The 14677-nt window shown below is 42.2% G+C and overlaps 1 protein-coding gene and 1 non-coding gene across 6 annotated transcripts in view; both read left to right on the top strand.

Moving 5' to 3' along the window:
• Positions 1–14677, top strand: part of STAT5B (signal transducer and activator of transcription 5B) — a 65333-nt gene that overhangs the window by 4567 nt on the left and 46089 nt on the right. The window contains exon 1 of one of the 5 annotated variants that reach the window (XM_057501497.1): positions 3951–3971. The exons of 1 other annotated variant lie outside the window; for it this stretch is intronic. The gene's annotated coding sequence lies outside the window, so the exon portion shown is untranslated. Of the gene's footprint in view, positions 1–3950; positions 3972–4566; positions 4716–10040; positions 10187–10238; positions 10366–14677 lie in introns of those variants that run through there. 3 more of the 5 variants (XM_036883101.2, XM_057501495.1, XM_057501496.1) reach the window with 3 other exon arrangements.
• On the top strand, positions 2961–3063 carry LOC118911348 (U6 spliceosomal RNA). Its single transcript, XR_005024418.1, has one exon. It is a non-coding gene; the product is annotated as a U6 spliceosomal RNA (small nuclear RNA).

Below are 14677 nucleotides of genomic sequence, written 5' to 3'. Positions count from 1 at the left end.
CTTCCTACTCCCCTACTACCAGCCTCCAAAATTGGCTACCCAACCCCAAGAGCAAGTGGGGGACGTGAGGACAAAATGAAGAATGGGTCAATGCTGCATCCCTTCCTGCTGCCTCCTGGCCTGTCTTCATTTGCTGCTGCATCCGAGCTTCAGCCATGCTGCTCCCCCAGTGCACTGGCCTCTCTCAACTCCAAGCTTTTGCCTGCTCCATTCCACCTACCCAGATGCCATTCTTTCCCTGACCTGGTGACCTCCTCCTCATCTCTCCTGGGGTCAGTGTGGAGTAGAGAAAAATGCGAAGGCTTTGGAGTCCTAAGGACCTGGTGCAAACCCTGACTCTGCTAAGTGACCTCAGGTATGTGAGTCTGCTTTTCTGAGTTGAGTGAGCTCCTTTGTAAAAGAGCAGCAAGATCCACCTCCTAGGATTGCTTCGAAGGACCTTGGCTAGTGAACCGGGCATTTTCTCCTCTGCACACCTGCAGTGCTTCAGTCCTCTAAAACAGGCCTCTTCCTAAGGCTCTAACTAGTTGCCTAAAGGGCTGCATCCCACTGCTTGGTTCATAAAGCAGCTTCATAGATGTTTGTTGGATTAATGAAGGTCCCCTAACAGGACAAGGCTTCCTGAAGCTCTGACACTCGAAGGGCTCCCTTGCACTAGTGCAGACCCCTGTTTCCCTCTCACACGTCCTGACCCACAGCACCCAGAAGGCTCTCTCTTCTGCCACCCTGGCCTCTCCTTTTCTACCCTTTCCAGCAGCCTCATCCTTGCCAGGCTAGCTTTTGGGTTCTTAGCACACACACCCCACCCACTGCCGGCCAGCACAATACTGCCTGGGGCACCACTCTGCTCCCTCTTCCGTGTGGGCCCAGTCCTCTCTGGATAGAGCACCACTGCCCCAGGAAGGGCAATGGTGGCCCTGTCCCAGGGGGCAAGGTAGGGGGGCCCTTGGACTTTCTAGAGAGCCACCCCTCTAGCTCTGGCCAGAAAGGAGCCCAGGCAGGTAAGGCACATGGGAGCAGGACAGAGAGTGTGTGAGCATCTCCTGCAAGGACGTGTGCATCTTATCACTCGCTTCCCAGCTCCTGACCGCAACATCCCACTCCCATGCCCACCACCCTTTGGCCCAACGAGCTGACTGGGATTGGGCTGAGGAAAGGAAAGACAAAATGCTCATTTATCATGTGCCTTCTGCAAGCCAAGCAGGAGGCTTACTTTTATAAACACTATCTACTTTTTCCTTTTAAAAAACATTTATTCTCTTAATATTTTAATAGGTAGTACAGCACATGCTACAAAACTCAGAAGACTCAAAGTGGTGAAAAGTTAGTTTCTGTCCTTTCCTGTCCCCCAGGTCACCTCTGCAGGGGCAATGGCCACAGTTACTCCCAGAGAGATCCTATGCATTTATAAACATATATTACACTTTACCTCCTGTGACTTACTTGGGAGGGAAGCTAAGGCCCTCAGAGGAGTGAAGTGCTTCAACTAAGGTCACACAGCTGCTGAGTTTGGCAGGGCTGGGATTTGGAACCAGATCTAAATGAAGAACTCAGCTCTTCACCGCCCACTCTCTGGCAGAAGTGAGCCCTGGCACGGACAGAGCCCCTCCTGCGCTGTCGACTGTGACAAACCTCCATTCTCAGGCCCTGGAGATCTGGGGTCTCTGCCTTTCTGTCTGGTGAATGTCAGATGCCTCCTCCCCATGGCTTTAGGGGCCTGTATTGACTTAAAAGGGAGGAATCATCCTCCTAAGGAAGAAGGGAAGTTCCCACAAGTGTCCTTCCTCGGCTACTGTGCAGCCGGTGGTCCGCCCGGGGTTAGCGTGACTCCTGGGTTCCAGAGAGTTCTGGAGAGAGAAGTCACATGAGCATGGGTCTCTGGCTACAGGGGTCGTGGTTTCAATTACGTTTCCAGAAAATGGCTTCATGATCTCCTCATGGCTGGGCAGGGCTGAGGGAGGATGTGAAGTGGGGGACCTCTTGTCTGTGGTAGCCATGTGCTTGTTCACGGGAGCGAGGGCAAGAGTCAGTCCCTGGGTGAGGGTGGGTTGACTGTATGCACCCACCAGACTTCCAGGCTTCCACTCATGCCTCTCTCTCTCCTGGGTCAGGCAGAGGTAGGCTGAGAGATGACACGGGTGTCTCTCTCTAGCAGACGCCTTTATGTCTGCAGGTGTGTCTGACCTTTCTATGTGGGCTCTCTGCAAGGTCTTTCTAGGACTCCTGTGTCACGTCTCAGTCTGGTATCCCCTCAACTTAGGAGACTTATGTTCCTGACCCCTGGAGAAGAAGGTCTCACCTCATCTAAATTGGCAAGTAGGGGGAGGTAGGTGTTGGACCGTTCTTCCTGTCTCAACTTGACCCGTTCTTGTTTTGCTGAGGTAGTCACCCGGAACATTCCGTCCTTCGTCTTTTGTGCACACAGCCAGCCAGATCTAGCTTGGTGCCTAGTGGTCATTCAGAGGTGTGCTATGAGATGCAAGAATGAAGAGCTGTGCCTGCCCCGCCCTCTAGGGCGTTTAAACCAGTGCCCTGTGGCTGTTCACAGCAGCAGCCAAGGCAGCTGGACTGAGTCCTAGATCTAACTGGCCCTAGGAAGAGAGATGTAAATCTTAGCTGTTACTAGAAACGACAGTAAGAGTTAACAGCTCTGTAGTGCTTTATCCTATGCAAAGAACTTTACATGCATTAGCTCAATTAATTCTCACAGCAATGCTATGAGGTAGGCCCTATTACTATCAGCATAGTAAGGTGAGGAAATTGAGGCAGAAAACTTGCTCAAGGCCACATGGCTGAAGGAGTTGACAGAGAGTCTTGTTTTAGATTCTTGTGCTCTTAATTACCACACAGTCCTCCCAGTTTCCATTGCTATTCCTATAGTGTAAGGTTTATTCCTCAGATATTTACTGGGTGTCTGCTCTGGGCTGGACACAGCGTGGGAGGATTTAAAGGCGAATGGAGCGCTCACTTCGGCAGCACCCATACTAAAATGGAATGATACAGAGATTAGCATGGCCCCTGTGAAAGGATGACACAAAAATTTTTGAACATTCCATAGTTTTTTAAAGCAAAAAAAAAAAGAAAAGGTGAGTGGAATAGTGTGTGCCATTGTGCATAGAGAGAGAATAAGTAAGAAATTGTCCTTTAACGGGAGGGGTGCCATAACAGAGGCATGACCAACATGTCAGGGTGTGGGGGGGAAATAGGGAGGGTGAGGAGCAAGTGTTACTGAAGTGTAGGCATCACGAGGGCAGGACATTCCAGGCAGAAGGAACAGCATACGTGCAGGTATGAAACCTTACAAGAAAGAGAAAGTGTGCACCGGTGTCAAAACATCTTGGATAGTAACTGTCCAGAGGGGTGCCAGAGAGCTCATGGCTGGTGTTTCCGTCCAGCTTCCTGCTGTGGCCTCCAAGCTCTCGGTACCTACTCTGTGCAAAGCACTGTGCCAGGTATTGGCCCTGAGCGTGGGATTGAAACAGTTGCCTGGGTGAGGGAGAAGGACTTTGTGATCGGCTGTATATGCAAAAATCTTTGTGGCTCCTGTAATTCTGGGGATGAAGGGAAGACTGCTGGGGAGAGCTGCCAAAGGAGGATTATGGGAGTACTTGGGGACTTACAGATCGTGGTCATCTCTGGACATGAAAATTTTCAGCCTGTAGGGAAGCTCTGTGTGTGTGTGTGCAGGGTCCTTCTCCCCTTTCTGCCCCTGCAGCTGGAGATCTGACATGACTTGCTTCGGAGCTGGCCCTTGGAGGGTTGCCAGGGAAACGGTTGGCCAGCTCCAGAGATGTAACCAGAGGAGAGAGGAGAGGAGAAGAGAGGGAGTGACTCAGGCTGCCTTCTCAGACACTGCACCCCCTCTCCATTACGTGATAAAGTCTTTCAGAGACCCCCTTATCCCTGGATCTCACAGAGGTGATCCTGCTTCTTCATCCTTCTCTGGATAGAACAGCCAATCCCTCCCGCAGGTGGGAGCTAGCAAGCGTCCCCAGGGAGGGAAATAGTCTCAGACTCCCCTCTACCCGACAGATTCACTCTAGAACAGTGCACGGATCCAGTAGGCCTGGGCGAGTGTAAACTCCAGCTGTGCCCATTCAGACTTTCTGCCCGACTGGGTCTTAAGAGGCAGTCCTTGCTGAAACACCCTCCTGGGAGCAAACCCGGGATAATTATTGATGGGGCAGCGGTGGACTTCTGACCTCCGCCTGGGAGGGACAGGCCCCTGAACTCGGGCCTCAGTCCGGGGCGAGGGAGGTGGGCGGGCCGTGCAGGGGGCCAGCGACCACAACCACGGCCGTCGGCCGGCGCCCTGCTGGTGGCAGCGGGCTACCCAAACAAAGCAGCATGCGCTCGTGGCCCGCGGACCCGGCGGGGGAGCCGAGTGCGGAGGCCACCCCACCTCCGCGGGGAGAGGCTGCGCGCGGAGGGGGTTCCGGGTCCCTCCAGGACCGCGGAGCCGGGGCGAGGGACCACGGGCTCGCGAGCGCGCGCTGGGCGGAACCAGGAAGCGGTGCGCGCCCGCGCGCCAGGGCCTCCGCGGCAAGCGGCGCGCGCGCCCCCGTGGGCCGCGGCGCGAGGAGAGTCGGCGGCCGGAGCCGTCACCCGGGGCGGGGACCCTGCGCAGGCGACTACGCGCGGCGGCCCGGCGGAGGGAGGGAGCGAGCGAGCGAAAGGGCGCGAGGCAGCCGCTGGGGCCAGAGCGGCCGAGCGAGGTAGGAGCCGCTAGGCGAGCCCTGCGCTCGGGGCCGAGGGAGAAGGGCCGGGGAGCCCGCCCGGGCGGGGGCCTCGCGCCCCGGCCGCCCAGCCGCACAGCAGGGCCGCGCCGCCGCCATCGCTCCCCGGCCGGGAGGCGGCCGTCGTGGCTGCTCGCGGGCTGAGGGGCTGCGGGGGGCGAGGGGCTGGGGCGCGCGGGGGGCGCCGTGCGGAGCCGCGGCGTGGCGGGAGGAGGCGACAGCCGAGGCTGTGCGTGCGCGGGTGTCTGGTGGGCGTGGGAGGGAGCCGGCGCCCACCCCGAGGGCTGGAGGGGGCTGCTGTCGCCACCTCACACCTTCGTGTTGCAGTTCCAGGTCGCCTCTGCCGTCTCCTCGCTTTTCCTCCTTTTTTCAGAAGAGGTATCTGCGACTCCCGGGGGTGGGATGAACCCGGGGGTGCCCGGTGGGGTCGAGGTGTCAGCAGAGCCTCAAGGAACAGTGCCTTATAAGGAGTCAGGGCAACAAACTCGAACATTTCGATAAGGCTTTGGGCTGCGGGATCCCACATCAGGACCCGCCAGGCCTGGGCCCGGGCTTGTGGCAGGGGATGAAGCGTGCTCTTTTTTTTTCTAGCCGGGGAGAAAGTAAAAAAGGGCTCCTGGTGGCGGGGCTAGATAGGGAGAGTCGGAAGGGAGTCGTTGTGTCACAAAAGCCGGTCCGAGACTAAAGGAATCTGGCAAGACGGTCAGGCTGATCGAAGAGGAAAGAACTTGTGTGGAGCAAGAGGCGTTTGCAAACACTTGTAGCCAGCAAGTGATGGAAAGGAGAAGAAGAAAAACAAGCGCCAGTTTTGGGGAGGATGGGATTAATGAAAGCCACAAGAATTTAAAGGCAAAAAGAGACAGTGATCATCTTTTTTTCCCAAAATTCTTCTTCATGTCCCCTATGATCCTGCCATACTCTTGTATCAAATAAATAGTGCTAAAAGTGGGCCTGTGAATGTTAGGACTAAGGACCCCGGCGATACTACATTTTTTAATTGTACAAATGAGGAAATTGAGGCCCACGCCGGTGGAGTAAGTGTCCTGCTCAGTTCACACAACTGTTCAGTAGTTCAGGGATTGAAATGTCATTTTGAGGACTCTCAGATCAGTGCTCTCCCCAAAACATAGTGAAGTCATAGATCTTTGCCTAAATACAGTTCCATAAATTGTCTCTGAAATGTCCTTGGAGAATGCCCCTTGAAAAGGCAAGTGTGTCACCAAATGATTGAACTGATCTTAGGTCATTTTTTCAAGTCTTCAAATGATGTTTATCGTCTGCTTGTATCTTAGGTTTCCAAAGTGGTTGGATAGCCGCCTGGGCCATAATAAGCTTTCAGCTGTTGAGTGTATTTTATCTAAAATAATTTTGATATAATTCAATTAAGAGGATAAAAGTTTGCCTCAGCATTCTTCTGTTATTGTTCATTTGTTTATAGTCATTAGCTATAGTTCTAGAAGAGGATGTCTTTTACTTAGTATGCCTGACATGTTTTTTTCTAATTTCATTTTGTAACACTATGAATATTGGATCAGTTCGGATCATTTCAAATGGTGGAATCCTGTTGATTGTCTTTGTTTCAAAGCTTCAGGGTTTTCGTTTGTTTTCATACCAGTTTCCATCTCATGAAGATGACAGAATTGGTCTTGTAAATGGGAGAAGGGGCTGTTGACTTCAAGAAAAATTTATTACGTGGCAATTTGTGGTTCTGTCATGTTTAATTAAAACAACACACTTTTTGGTCAGGTAAGGTTATGGAGTAGATTCCTTGTTTTCTGTAGCCTTTGGAAGATGAAAGTTGCAAGCACCTGTTGGAGACACGGGAAAGAGTGGAGAGATCTTTTTTTCAAAAAGCAAAACATCAGAAAAAAAGTTGATATCTATCACCAGCAGTTTGGTCATTGCATAACTTGGAGCTAAACTGCACAAAATCTTTGCTTTCTACCCAACTAAATAAATTTTTCTACCTTCTCTCTAGTCCTTTTTGGTGTTCACATTTCTGCCTATGGCATTTTACTATGGATTGTCTTTAGAAAATTAAGCTGGATGTGTTCCTTAAACAGATACTTCGTGATACAGATGATAGAAGGGGAAAAAGTGCTATCATTGTTTGGTGTGTTACAACATAAATATTTTGGTCAGCACTTCCTATTGTGTTCCAACTTCTCATTTCATCTTCACTTTCTTGCTCTCAATTGATTTTTAAAGATTTTTTTTTTACATAGAACCACATCAAGACTAGCAAAAAAGTATCATTTACTGCTCTTTTGGTACTTACGTCAGTTTTTTCAAGTTATACTAGTGTCAGTATTCAGATTATTTGTGATTTGTATTAGATTTGTATTTATGAATGTGCTTCTGATGGTTCATTTGGCTTGTTTTTGTGTAGATAGATGATACCCATAGTCTTAGACTAAAAGGAAGATGTTATAAATAGGTAAATAACATGCTCAAGATTAGATTGCAGGTTGAAGGTGGGATCAAAGGAAGCTTAACTCTTCTAATGCCCTACAAATACGTATAGGGTATTCGCAAATTTCTGGATGTTCTACCTACCAGTGACACATTTTTCCTTCTATTAGAGTGTAGGTTACTACATTATTCCTACGTAAGGAAGCAAAAAAACAAAACAAATCCCTCCAGTTTTTATTAATTTGTTTTGAATATTTGAAACTTATTCTTCTGAAATGTTATCTGACAATTCCAGATTACTGAGCGATTCAGAAGAATATCCTTTTACTGCGTAATAAAGTATCAACACACTTTGACTGTGGAACTTCTCAATAAACGTAATGTTTAAAAAAGTTAATTCTAAAGTATTACTGTCCCCATAGTGTTTAAAGTAAAAAAATTTTCTCTAAACCTGAGCTTTGTTAATAGAAGTGTTCTAAAATCAGAAGTATTTTTTTCCCCTGCAATGTTGGAAACACAACAGTTTTATGCTAATTTCTGGGAATAAGAAAGTCAGATTTAACTATCTAGTTTCCATTGATCAGACAGTTTTTTTGTACCTTTAAACCATGAGCATCACAATGATAAAAAATATATTTTTTTTGGAAAATTGCATTCACTCTTAGTTATCATGTCCTCATTTTAAGTAGAATGTTCACATTGGTTGTTTTCTTATTAATGATGATCCTTTACCACTGAAAAACCTGAGTCAGTTTGGAGAAGATTTTACATGTCTAAATCTATGCTGTTTTTACTCATCAAAGAGAGGAGTAATTTACAGGTGTCAGATTTTTAATTGGTTGAATGAGACCCTCACTTTTGGTGGTTTCAGGGTTTTAGATGACGTTTTATTACTTTTGTTAGTTTTGGTCACACCCATGACTTCCTTGGAAGGTATGTTTGAGGTTTGGTTTCCTTTTTTTTAAATGGTAATATTGGGGTGGGGGGTGCTTCCTGTTTGTATTTTCAAAATTAGGTCCACATGTCAGCCTTCTTGTAGCGTCATATTTTTCTTTTAAACATACAAAGACAGAGCATCAGATGCCATGTGGTTTGTCTTTGACCCATTGTACTCCCTCATGACACTTTTACTGAACTCTCAGCCTGAATACCCACTTGGGAGGGCAAGACATTCCTGAATCCTTTCCCAACTCTCTGCAGGGTTTAGCAGCTTTGGAAGGAATCTTAAAACACAACATCAACAAAGGCACAGTTAACAGAAAATTGGGGCTCCTGCTATCTGTTTCCTTCCAGGTACCTAGAAAATGTATGGCACTGAGATAGAGTTGAAACGTGTTACGTGGAGCCTTGAGTCATTGTCAAAAGAGTTTTAAAGAGGGGTTGCCGTAGGTTTATATAATATAGAGCCCCAATGTTAAGCAGTGACTGTAGCAGTTTTCTGACCTCACCTAAAAGCGTAGAGAATTTCACAGAGGAGTTGGTCTTACTGGGCTAGGAGAAATTTAGGGTCTGGGGATATAACTTTGGAGGAACCACCCTTAGCCATAAAACTCTCCCTTGACCCTCCTGGATAAATTTTACATGATAGGTCACTTTAAATATAAATGTTGGAGTATGAGTTACGGGGAGCCCTGAGGAGAAGTACATTCTAGAATATGGACAGTGATTGAAGCAAGTGGTCTTTTCCTGGTAGTCAACTAACTTTATTCTAAGAAGTGTAGTGACTAAAGAGACTCCCGATTAAACTGGCATTCAGATAATTTTGCAGTTTAGGGGTAGTTTATCTCTCCTAAATTTTCTTTTGGATCACATTACTGAAGGCAGCATTAGCATGTTGCATGTATATAAGCACCTGCAATTTGCAAATGATGATAATACTTAGAAAACCTTGACTTCCCATTCCCTCCACCCTCAGTATTCAAGAAAAGAGGACTTTTAATTTGTCAAATACTAGATATTTTCTTCTTTGGGTTTTTTCATAATAATTACATCCATTCCCCATGAATTATAATACTATTAAGATGAAGAATATATTGATTGATTGAAAAAGAACATTTATTTTTTATAAGTCAGTTTGCAAAATCCATGCCAACACTCACTCTGTTTATTCTCCCATTGCCTTTGACGCTCTCTTTTAAAAAATTTTCCAGATTTCCATTATGAAGAGAAATATCTCTATATTCTGTGCACTTCTAGCTCTCTGAGGTGCTTGTGCTGACTCATTTTTAAAATTATACTAAGATGTAGAGTATGGTTTGAGAGCAGTAATGAGATTCTCAGAAAATATGAAAACTTTCCTTTCTGACTAGTAAGAGAAAGGTTGGGGAAGACAAGGGGAAATACATCGATGAGCCAATCAATCATTATTATTTGTTGGGATTAATTTAGTGACTAACATTTTCAGTGCCCATAAGGCTACTAAAAGTGAATTTGGCTTTACCCTGCAATGATAACAGAACAAACCCAAGTGTTTTCTAATACTGCTTGTTTTCCCCTGGTAGGGGATTTTTTTTTTTTTTTTTTTTTGCATATGGGAAATCAAGCCAAAGTTACCAGTAACAGCCACATTCATGATTTGCATTAAAAACAACTGTTTACTGCTCTGGGCTAGAGCTCTACTACTACCATGGGCTTATCTGGGAAGATGTACTAATTATCTATGTGATAATTACTGTGCCATTTTTCAGCAAGTGATTAGAAAGGTAATTGAAAAGTACTTCAAATTATGCCCGAAGTCTAAAAGTAGAAAGATAATAAGGACACCTGACACTGTCCCCTTCAGCGTGCCAAGCAGACAGTGTTACAGCTGTCACCATGTTTGAATTTATGATCCTCAGAGGGTTGGCTATTGTCCTCAGATGAAAAATGAAGAAATGGCCACAGAGAAGTTAAGTAACTTGTCCAAGGTCACGTTGCTAGTAAAGGCAGGCTGGATCCAAACCCAGGCCAAGCTGATTCCAGAGGCTGCATTCCGAACCACTGCCCTGGGAAGGAGAGAGGCAACTGCAGCTTTGCAACACACATTTAATTTCTTTAAGGCTTGTATTTCTTTATTTGTGTACCCAAATGGACTGTTTGATTTTAATAGTGTACATATCTATGTATGTGTGTATGTGTGTATTTTTTTTTTTTGGTGTTTTCTTAAGTTTATGAAGGTAGTGATAAGTATTTTTCCAACTAACATATATAATCCTGGTGGAAGTTACATTAAAACAGAGTAAGTCTTTAATTTTAACTGTTAGTTGTTCTTTGTTGTCCTCCACTAGCATTACCATATACATCAGAGGAGGGGATATAAGCTGTCTCCTTGGCCTCTGTTTACAAACAAAGATCATTTGTGCCATTGTGGCATGTGACATATCTGTTTGTTGACTGAGAATGCAGGTATCCAGCTCATCTTATTTTTATCTTTATTTTGAAAGTACTTATAGTCCTCTTCTTGTTTTATTGAAGCTTTTTAGAGTTATTTATTGTAATTTCTGAGATAGGGCCTAAGAATTCTAATTTTGGGGGGGATGATTTTTAAGGCCACTGTACTAATTGTTATCTATTTAGAATAATGCAAAGATCATTAGAAACTAGTCTCAGAAATGTATTCGTTTTCGTATCTGATGCTCTTTGCGTTTTTCCTTAGAGTTGAACTGGGAAGTTAAATCTTGGAGACGTAGGCAGAACCCTAAAGTATAGTGATTTGAATTTGAGATCAAGTCAAGGACGAGAAAAACTTCAAATTCCCTGAGCAGAGAGTATTAACTTGTTCAAATAAACAGAGGATGTTAGCTTCCAGGATTGTCAAACTGTCACCTTTGACCGGGGTTGAATTTTCTTTGAATGTTGACAGAAGTTACAATGTCAGTGGAAAAAGCTTAATGTGAAGAATCTATAACTCAGAATTTCCTTATGTTTGTGACAGTGAGATCCTACAATTAAAGCTGTTTTTTTTTTTCTATGTCTGATGAGTTTTAAGTCTTCAGTGGGGTTTTCCAGCCTTTAGATGAGAGTAAATTAGAAAGTTTGTGAAAAACTCTCTTGTGTTGTCTAAAATTCAGAGCCTATAACTAGTGACAAATCACTGTGTGTTTGTAATGAGTGGGATTCAAAAGTTCAAAGTAGGGAAATGTTTTAAATAAGCTACCTTCAGAAATGTCATTGTAGCATTTATAAAAAGAAGGATGTTGTACACTTTCTGTTAAAGTACTAAAACTTAGAATTTATCAGTATAGTATAGCATTCTACATGATGTCATTCACAGTTTAAATTAGGTAAAATTTTCTCTCAAATAATGTTGATTCTATTTTTTCATACTGTTTCAGGTTTCTGAAAATCTTTTGGTCATCTTTTAGGCTTGAGAAAAGTAGCAAACCTAGTGATCTAGAGAAATACACAGCTGTTTACAAAATGGAACACTTCACCCTGTGGGTTTATGTCTTTAGGATTTGTGATCTGTTTCTGGTAGAAAGTGAAGGAGAATTTTAATGAGAATTGGACATTGTAGAACCTTACTACAAGATGCATGGAAGGTCTAATATATAGAGACGCAATGCAAATATTCCTTCTTTTTATGTTGTTATTGTTTTAGTTATATAATGACACAGAAACCCTGACGCATATCCTAAGCATATTTTAGAGGCGAGTTGATCTTGCAATGAGTTTAAATATCAACTAAAAATATTGAATTCATTGTAATATGTATAGAGATTGGCTTTCCACCATAGCTGTTGCAAGTAAAACAAAATAGAAAATATTTAGCTTCCTGAATGACATGGCTACAGTTAACATGCTGAGTTGGTGATGAAGCATGATCCTTTGATTTTGCAATACCAGAGCAAAGCACATAATTTTAAAAGATGGGTCATTAAGGAAGATTACTTATTACCTTAAGCACATATTTAAATTTTGTTCTAGATATGTGACATCATCAAAATTTGTGGTTTTGAATTTTTATTATCCAAATGTGAGAAGTCTAGTTTGGACTTCTGGTCTAGTTAGCATTACATTCCAGTTGTACTGGTAACATTGAAGTGGACAAACATAAAAACAGTGGCTTTTATGGAGTAACTCAGAAGAGAAAAAAATATATAAATTTATAAATACATAAATATTAGCTTCTTTATGCCAAAAATGTCAGAAACCAAAGGTAGATAAATGACAAAAGGAGAAAAATACTTTAACATATATGACAAAAGGTTATGTGTTAATATTCTTGACATATAAAGAATATATACAAATAATAAGAAAAAGATGATTCTCCGAGTAAGAAAATGAACAAAAGAAGAACTATAAGTGACCAATAATCATATAAATTATGTTCAACTGCACTAGAATTCAAGAAATACAATTAAAAACAATGACATAACTTTTGCAGTTAATAGATTTACAAAGACTAAAAATATTGGAGGAATAAAAACAGTGCTGCTTACGAATATGAGAGAACTGGCACCTTCATACATATTGGTTGGAATATAAATTGGTACTTTTTTTTAGGGCAGTTTAATATACTAAGAGCTTTAAGAATGAGCATACCTTTTGACCTAATAGTTCCATTTAGTTGACATATTCTAAATATGTTCAAAGATTTGTATACTAGGATGTTCCTCATAGTGTATCTAAAATAGTAATAAGTTAGAAACAACTTAAGTGTTCAGCCTTAGATAATTAGGGAACTAAATTGAGGAATAGCTGTACAATGAATACTATCAGCCATTTCAAATTACGTCATAAAACAATGTTTGATGACTTAGGTAAAGTTCACAATCTATTACTGAAATAAAAAAACAAATTACAAAACAATCACATACAGTTATGCTTGGTAAAAGAAAGAAGCATTGAGAAAAAGTTTCTTCTGGGTTGTGGGATTCAGTGTGTGTGTGTGTGTGTGTGTATATACATTTTCTAGTATCTTCCTATTTTTCTATAATAAACAGATAATAATGAACAGGGGATACTTTTGTCAGCCAGAAAAAGTTATTTTTAATGAATGGTTGGAGACAATGTGAGATATACATGTATCTGATGGAATATTATTCAGCCACACAAAAAAAGGAAATCTGCCATTTGTAACAAAGTGGAAGGACTTTGAGGGCATTATGCTAAATGAAATAAATCAGGTAGAGAAAGACAAATACTGTATGATCTCACTTACGTGTAGAATATAAAAAACCTTAACTCATAGAAGCAAAGCAGATTGGTGATCATCAGGGGCAGGAGATGGGGGACTGTGTGGAGGTGGCCAAAGGGTACATACAAACTTCCAGTTAGAAGATGAATAAGTTCTGGGGATCAAATGAACAGCCTGGTGACTGTAGTTAATAATACTGTATTACGTGTTTTAAAGTTGCTAAGAGAGTATATCTTGAAATTTTTCACACACACCCCCACCCATTCACACAAATTATAATTATGTGGGGTGATGTTTGTGTCAACTAACTTTATTGTAATCATTTTGCATCATATATATATATCAAATCATTATATTATATACTTTAAACTTACATATTGGTACATCAATTATATCAAAGCTGGGGGGAAAAGTTTTTCAAATGACTTGTGTGTCGATTTATCTTAGAATGAGAAACCTGTTTTGTTTTCCATTAATGTTTCCTTTTTAGGAGCAGAAAAACAAGTAGTAGTTTGTGATGTTTGTGTTAAATATTTGACATAGTATTCCTATTTTGTATGGTTATATGACATCTTTCATTGAACTTTATTAAAGTCAATCTAATTGTATTTTGTGTTTTCAGAGTTAAAATAATTTGAACTTGAGGACTGAGTTATTGCCTATACTTGATGGAATACTCCTTATTTTTATATATCAACTGATGGAGAACTATATTGTTTTATAAATTTAGGAAAGAAATTATATTGTGGTACTTGTGTATGCACTCTGCTAAGTTACCATTCATTTCATATTGAGTATATGTGTTTGTTTTTCTCAACTTTTGAAAAAAAGTTGGTGTAGTTTACTTTAACTTCTTGCAACCCTGAACATTGTATTATTTCAATATATTTTCTGCGTTTGCTTTTGTATTGCTTTCTCCTTCATGATGATACCTACAGAGGTTGCTAGGTGTATGGATTTCTTTTTCTTGTAATTCCATTAGTCATGCTTAATGACTTCTTTAAATGTTTATTATGGTATTCACTTGGGAATTTCTGGTAAAGGAAATCTGTAGTGAAAAATGTTTTCTCTTGGGTATATGTCATTGTCTTGGGTATATGTCATTGCCAGTACAAGGGACATGTTCTGCCTTAATTAAATTCACATTAAATAGTCTTTTGTAACTAGATTTAGTGTTTAAAATAATTTTAACATTTAAGGAGTTTAAAGAAGAAAAATGAAAATAAATTACAAGTTGATGTTTTAGAAAAATTTTGGGGCATAGCTATTTTTAGGTCTTACCAACTTTGTACTGAATGAAATCACAATCTTTAAAAATATATGTATTTGAGCCCAGCAAAAGATCTATTTATGTTATATAAAAGTCAATTCAGTAAAAATCTACCTTAACCTACACTGTGCCTTGTAATTT

Source organism: Manis pentadactyla, chromosome 4 (assembly GCF_030020395.1).
Source record: "Manis pentadactyla isolate mManPen7 chromosome 4, mManPen7.hap1, whole genome shotgun sequence".
Lineage (NCBI taxonomy): Eukaryota > Metazoa > Chordata > Mammalia > Pholidota > Manidae > Manis > Manis pentadactyla.
This window is presented reverse-complemented; position numbering and strand designations above follow the sequence as displayed.